Here is a 6,054-nt window from a genome sequence, read left to right as displayed (position 1 = left end):
ACATAAACAAGTAGATTTTTATACTAATTAACATTTCCTTTCACAAAGTTTTAAACACATAATGTCCTTAAACACATAATGTTCCAATTATTATCAAGGAAGTTTGTAACAAGATGGTACATGCTATCAGTCAGAAGATAAAAGGCAGGTGCATTTAAGTAGCAAATGTTCAAAATATATCTGCCTGATATTGGGGCTTGGTTTTATCTTCCAGCAATAGTGTGTAAATAGGGACATCTATCAGGAAAGCATGAAACATAGTCAACAGAGATTGGAAACAAATCACTAAGTAATGTTAGTGCCAGTAATTTTTTTCAAGCTGAAACAAAGATACAGAATATATAGTTTGCCCATTTCTTAGTTTGGGGACAATTTCTTTTTTTTGACTGTCACTCCTCTGGTTTCCTCCTCCAAAAAGCAATTATCATTCTCACTTTAACTTACTGTTTGCATAATCATTTTCTATGCAACTTTTGAATATAGCAAAAAGTAGACATAGTCTTACTTTATATACCACTATTACCATCATGATTATCAGAAAGGTTTTTACTTACATTATTCCTTTAAATCAGTTTCCAACATCTAGGAAAATTTTCTAAATAAAATTCCAAAGTAAATCAATCTTAATGGTAACAAATTAATTTTGTTTATGAACCCGGGCTTTCAGAGTGTGTTCTTTTTACACACAACCTCAGATAGTCACATAAGTGCATCAAAAACATCACTAAATATACACATTCCTTCTTATTGTATAATTAACAACTTTCAGGGTGAGAAGCTACCAAGACCTGATAACTTTTGCTGGAAGATTATGAAAGGAATACAAAGCTCTGTTCTATTTTTTTTAAAAGATTTATTTATTTATTTGAGGGAGAAAGAGAGAGCACATGGGTGGAGGGGCAGAGGGAGAAAATCTCCAAGCAGTCTCCTGACTGAGCATGGAGCCTTATGCAGGGCTCAATCTCACGACCCTGAGATCATGACCTGAGCCAAAACCAAGAGTCAGACGCTTAACCAACTGAGCCACCTAAGTGCCCCCAAAGCTCTGTTTTAAATGGTTCCTATTATTTCAGAAATGCACTTTACCATTTTTACCTTATCCAAAGCTAAAGAATGAGGACCAAAAAATTCATGTCCATCTGTTTGCAATACCTTACTGTGCAGCAGTCCCCAGAGTTGCCCCCAAATTTCCAAGGTTCCTGACCTGCCAGCAAAGATACTCTTTCCTATCTGTGAGGCAGAGACCCTTTAGACAACAAAACAAGCACCAGTTTCCTGAAAGGTCTCTTTAGGCATTGTTATCAAGAATAATATTTGTTTCTTGATGGTAAGCTTGTTAATTCTAATTAGGTGATTTTACCTTCAAATGTGACATTTCTTATATGGTTGCAGTTACAAATTTGATTTGATATCTGATAAACTGCAGTATTGTTTCAATTACTTTTGTCAACTTTAGATATAGAAATTAAGATTACACACACTTTATAGATGAGGAAAATGAGGTACCCCAAAGTTAAGGAACTTATTTAAGATTATACAACTAATAAGTAGCAGAACTGAGAAATAAATTCATATCTAACAGTCTGTTTGTCATAATGGAAATATCAAACATGTAACCATCTTGCCATATGCCTCCCTGGCAATATATAAAGAGTGGGCATTTTGAACAGTCTCCCATATATCTAGAGTCACCATCTTTAAGTCTTTTTATTCCCCTGAAAATTCACATTTATGGCCTGTTTTTACATTAAAATGTCATAAACATATAGGAAATTTTATGTTTCTGAATTCTAATGGACTATACTCCATATTGAAATATTCTGAAGAATTTATCCTGTTGAATCCCAAAGTTTGATGACATGAGCAAAACATAACATTCTTAACATGGAGTTTTTGGAGAATCACTTGAATTTCATACCACTTAAACAGTGTGATACTTCCGTTACCTTATGATTTTGACAGATTTTTTTAAAGACTTTATTTATCACAGTTAGAATTTTATTTTTTTAAAGAATTGTATTTATTTATTTGAGAGAGAGAGAGAGCAGGAGAGGGGGAAGGTCAGAGGGAGAAGCAGAATCCCCGCTGAGCAGGGAGCCCGATGCGGGACTCGATCCTGGGACTCCAGGATCATGACCTGAGCCGAAGGCAGTCGCTTAACCAACTGAGCCACCCAGGCGCCCTCACAGTTAGAATTTTAAAGAGGAGGATGAAGAAGAGAAGAAAACAGGAAAAGATAAAAACGCTGTAGTATAAGACTGTCCGAATAGAAAATATCAAGCACAATACCTAAAACATCCCAATGCAAACAATCACAGTTAGATTTTTCTTATTAATTTCATTTGGTCCTCCAATAGTCACTAACTAATTCTTTTTCCATTCCTCTTGGATCAGCAGTCTACCTCTTGAAGTTTGCTTCTGAGCTGATACAGTCTTGGAAAACTTGAATTTCCTGTCTTTTATACAATCCATTTCATTGCAGCTCTAAGGCTAACTTTCTTGGGACTTTATTCCATTATACCCAACCATCAGTCAGTAGCTTATGGCAAGAACCCTTAGGTTCATGTGTGCAGGGGAGAAAGATACAAGAATGACAGGCTTTGGTTAATTTATTAGAGTGATTGAATATATCAGGATAGGAGCTTGGATTTCCCTATTGAGTAAAATATGTAAATATATGGACCTAACCATGACATTTTCTTAGAGACTTAGGCAATATTTGTTAAAAGTTAGTGTAAAACATTTTATGAATTATGATTGACAAATCTCCAGGGCTATAAAAACTTTCCTATAAAGTGTGGACCACAATCATCACTAATAAGCAAGGAATAATGACCTAGTATAAAATCTTATACATAAATTTGTAAAAAGTTTTTGTCTGCCCATGCACATAAGAGCATGCTTCTACATATCCTGAAGAGGCAGTTGCTGAAACATATTTATATCAATAGTACTTTAGCTACACAAAATTAATGTAGGAGTTGATTTTCTCTCTTTGATTTGACAGTTTTTCTATAATGCATATCTGAAAAAAAAAATAATGGTTCTTCCAACACTGTGAATCCAGTTACAAAATAAAAGAACACACCAAATATAGTTTAGTCTGTTTTTCATTCCTCCTTTTATAAGGTGAGGGAATAAGCCTTTTGTATTATGTTCTAGCCATCTAGAAACTGCCAAAAATGATTTGTGTGTAAGAGACATCTTGACAGTTTTATTACTCTAAATTTAGGGTTAGATTTTGGAGAAGAAAATAACAAAAGGGTCTGTCTGTTAGGGGAAACTGGCTGCTCAATTAAAATTAGAACATAGCTACCAAAGAACAAGGAAGGGTTTTATTATTGGCTACCTTGTTAACCAGAATGACAACACAAAGTTTAAAATAAACATAGCACCTGAAGTTAATAGAATATTGTATGTCAACTACACTTCAATAAAAAAGAACTATAAAATAAAATTTAAAAAATAACAAAAAAGCACAGCAATAACTAAAAATTTTAGCTTTTCCTTAAATGCAGAATCTATGAATATGATGAGACAGTGTAAAAGGACACAGAGTAACTATTTTGAGTTGAAAATATACATACACGTGAGACATATTAAATCTTTTTGCAATCTGGATAGAATATATGAAAAATAAATAATAAGTCTATATAATATCATTGTGAAGGCAAATTATATATTCTAAGATCATTTTTCATTTTAACTGTTTAGTCCTCTCCTTTCTATTATTCCTAGGTTGCTCTTCTTTATGTTAATGTATCATTATATGTATATATTTAAACATACAGACCCAGATACACACAAATGTATTCATATTATAGAAAGGTTTAACCTTAAGCTTTAAAATATAATTAACTTCTCAAAATATAAGGTGATGCATATACCATATTGATTTTACCATTTTAATTTGAACTTTGTAAAAAAATAAATACTTTTATATGTAAAACTCTAAATAAAAATTATTGCATTGCAACTTGATATGTTTGATGCTTTGTGTTTATGGATTCTGATTTTCTTAGGAATTTTCCAGGTATCCAAAAAATATTCACTCATTATTTTTGAAGTCTCAAAGTCAATTAGAGAACTTAGAAATTAAGTCGATATTAAAAAAAACACAATCATTGTCATTAAAATTTTGGCTTTGTAATATTTCAGTGAAAACCTATATTATAATATAATCCAAATGGAATAATTGTAGGCCCACATATTTTGTAGCATTGTCTGAAGTTGGCAAGAACCAATACAATTTTATAAAAGTATAAAAACTTGGCTTACTACAGTTCAGTTTCTCATTATTATCTTAAACATTTAATGAGCAATGGCAACTTCTATGAGCAGCAAAATTAGTTATATAGGCAATCTAGGAAGTTCAGATTAGTCTTTCATAATATTATAATCCCAAACAATGCAAATCAAGGCGAAGACAAGTGGGAGAACTTAGGTAGGTTATGAGTCCCATAAAGCAGAGATTTCTATTTTTTATTGTCACTACTGTGAAAAATTTGTTGATACCCTGTATTTTTATAAAATATATAATATGTTAGAGTATAAGTGATTTATTAGAAGCATTTAAAAGTATTTATAAATAAATGTTTATAAATAAAATGAAAAGAAATGAATTTTGGGTATTTACTTCCTAGGCCAGACTAGATAGTCTTATATGTGCTCTGGAGTATACGTATCTCTCTCTGTGGAGATCATTTCTCCACTATCTGTTTAGTCATGCCACTCTGCTATGAAAAGTCCTAAATGTTCTCTGTTAACCTCTGTAATGTTCAACTTTAGGGGATCATGTCAAACATTTCCCAAAACATTAGTTCCAATTTATACTCCAGCAGCGTACAAACCTTTAGTTTCTCCTCATCTTCACCAATAGTTGGTATATTCAATATTTTATATTTTGGTATGTTTACTTTTTATGTTCCACTGGTTTCTTTTTAAAACATTTTTCGATACTGAAGAAAATTACAATAATATCAAAAACAATAAAAGAGCAACCCTCAGAGTAGAACCTTTTTGTTTTTAATAACAATTTCTCAAGGTCTTCCCATTTTAAAGAACAAAGTTTATCAGTTCTCTGTTGTCAATGTTGCCACGTTTCAAAGAACAATATTTCTTAGTATTATGTCCTTGATAAACAGCAGAACTGATTCTGCAATTTTGCAAAAATTCTCACGAACAGAAACTGTTTTTATAGAATTGCAGTATTGAGAAGCTTTGGTTTCTGAAACTATATTAGAGCCCTTGAGAGAATGTGCTGTTAGAAATCATATCAGATAGTATAAGACCAAAATAAATAGACTTTAATCTGGGAGAGATCAAAATGCTTTGTATGCTAAAAGAGCCTCAGGAAGAGCTGACCAGCATTTTTTCCCACTTCTATTAGAGCTAAACAAAATTTTCTTATTTGTTCAACAATGTATTCCTATCCATTTTGGCATTATTATAATTTTGGTGTTAATTAGCAGATACATAAAAGTCTCTACAATTGTCACATCTTGGAAATAATGAGCAAATTGCAACAACAACAACAAAATAAATGAAATAGTAGATGAAGCCAAGATGTCAGCTTTATTCAGGGGGAAAGTGAATTGCTCATTATGAGAGTGAAATTATACTAACAGAACCCAAGATTTAAGCAAACTATCCATCAGCCTGGAGGCCTTTCTACTCTAGAAGCAGAACCTTCAAGTTGCACTATTCATGCTTTCTTCACAAGGAAATGAATATCAGGGATAGGAAAGAACATTGTGAATTGCTTGTGTCTTTTACCAGTTTCTTTACTCTGGTGTTCATTTCTTTCTTATGGAAATATGAGAACCAGTTTAGGGATATTTTTGTTTATCCAGTCATATGCATTGAAAAATATTTCTATGTTTGTGGTTGATTTTTTACTTTGGCTTATTGTGATTTTACTATTGACACATATATATATATATTTTTTATCAATTTCCATATAGCCAGATTTTGTTTCAGGATTTTTGTTTAGAAATGACTTAAGGAAGGAAGTATTAGACCTAAGTGAAAGGAGAGATAGATATATCATGTCCC

Source organism: Callorhinus ursinus, unplaced genomic scaffold (assembly GCF_003265705.2).
Source record: "Callorhinus ursinus isolate GAN/ISIS: 27379988/994484 unplaced genomic scaffold, GSC_fseal_2.0 scaffold95, whole genome shotgun sequence".
Taxonomy (NCBI): domain Eukaryota; kingdom Metazoa; phylum Chordata; class Mammalia; order Carnivora; family Otariidae; genus Callorhinus; species Callorhinus ursinus.
Note: the sequence above shows the minus strand (reverse complement) of the source record.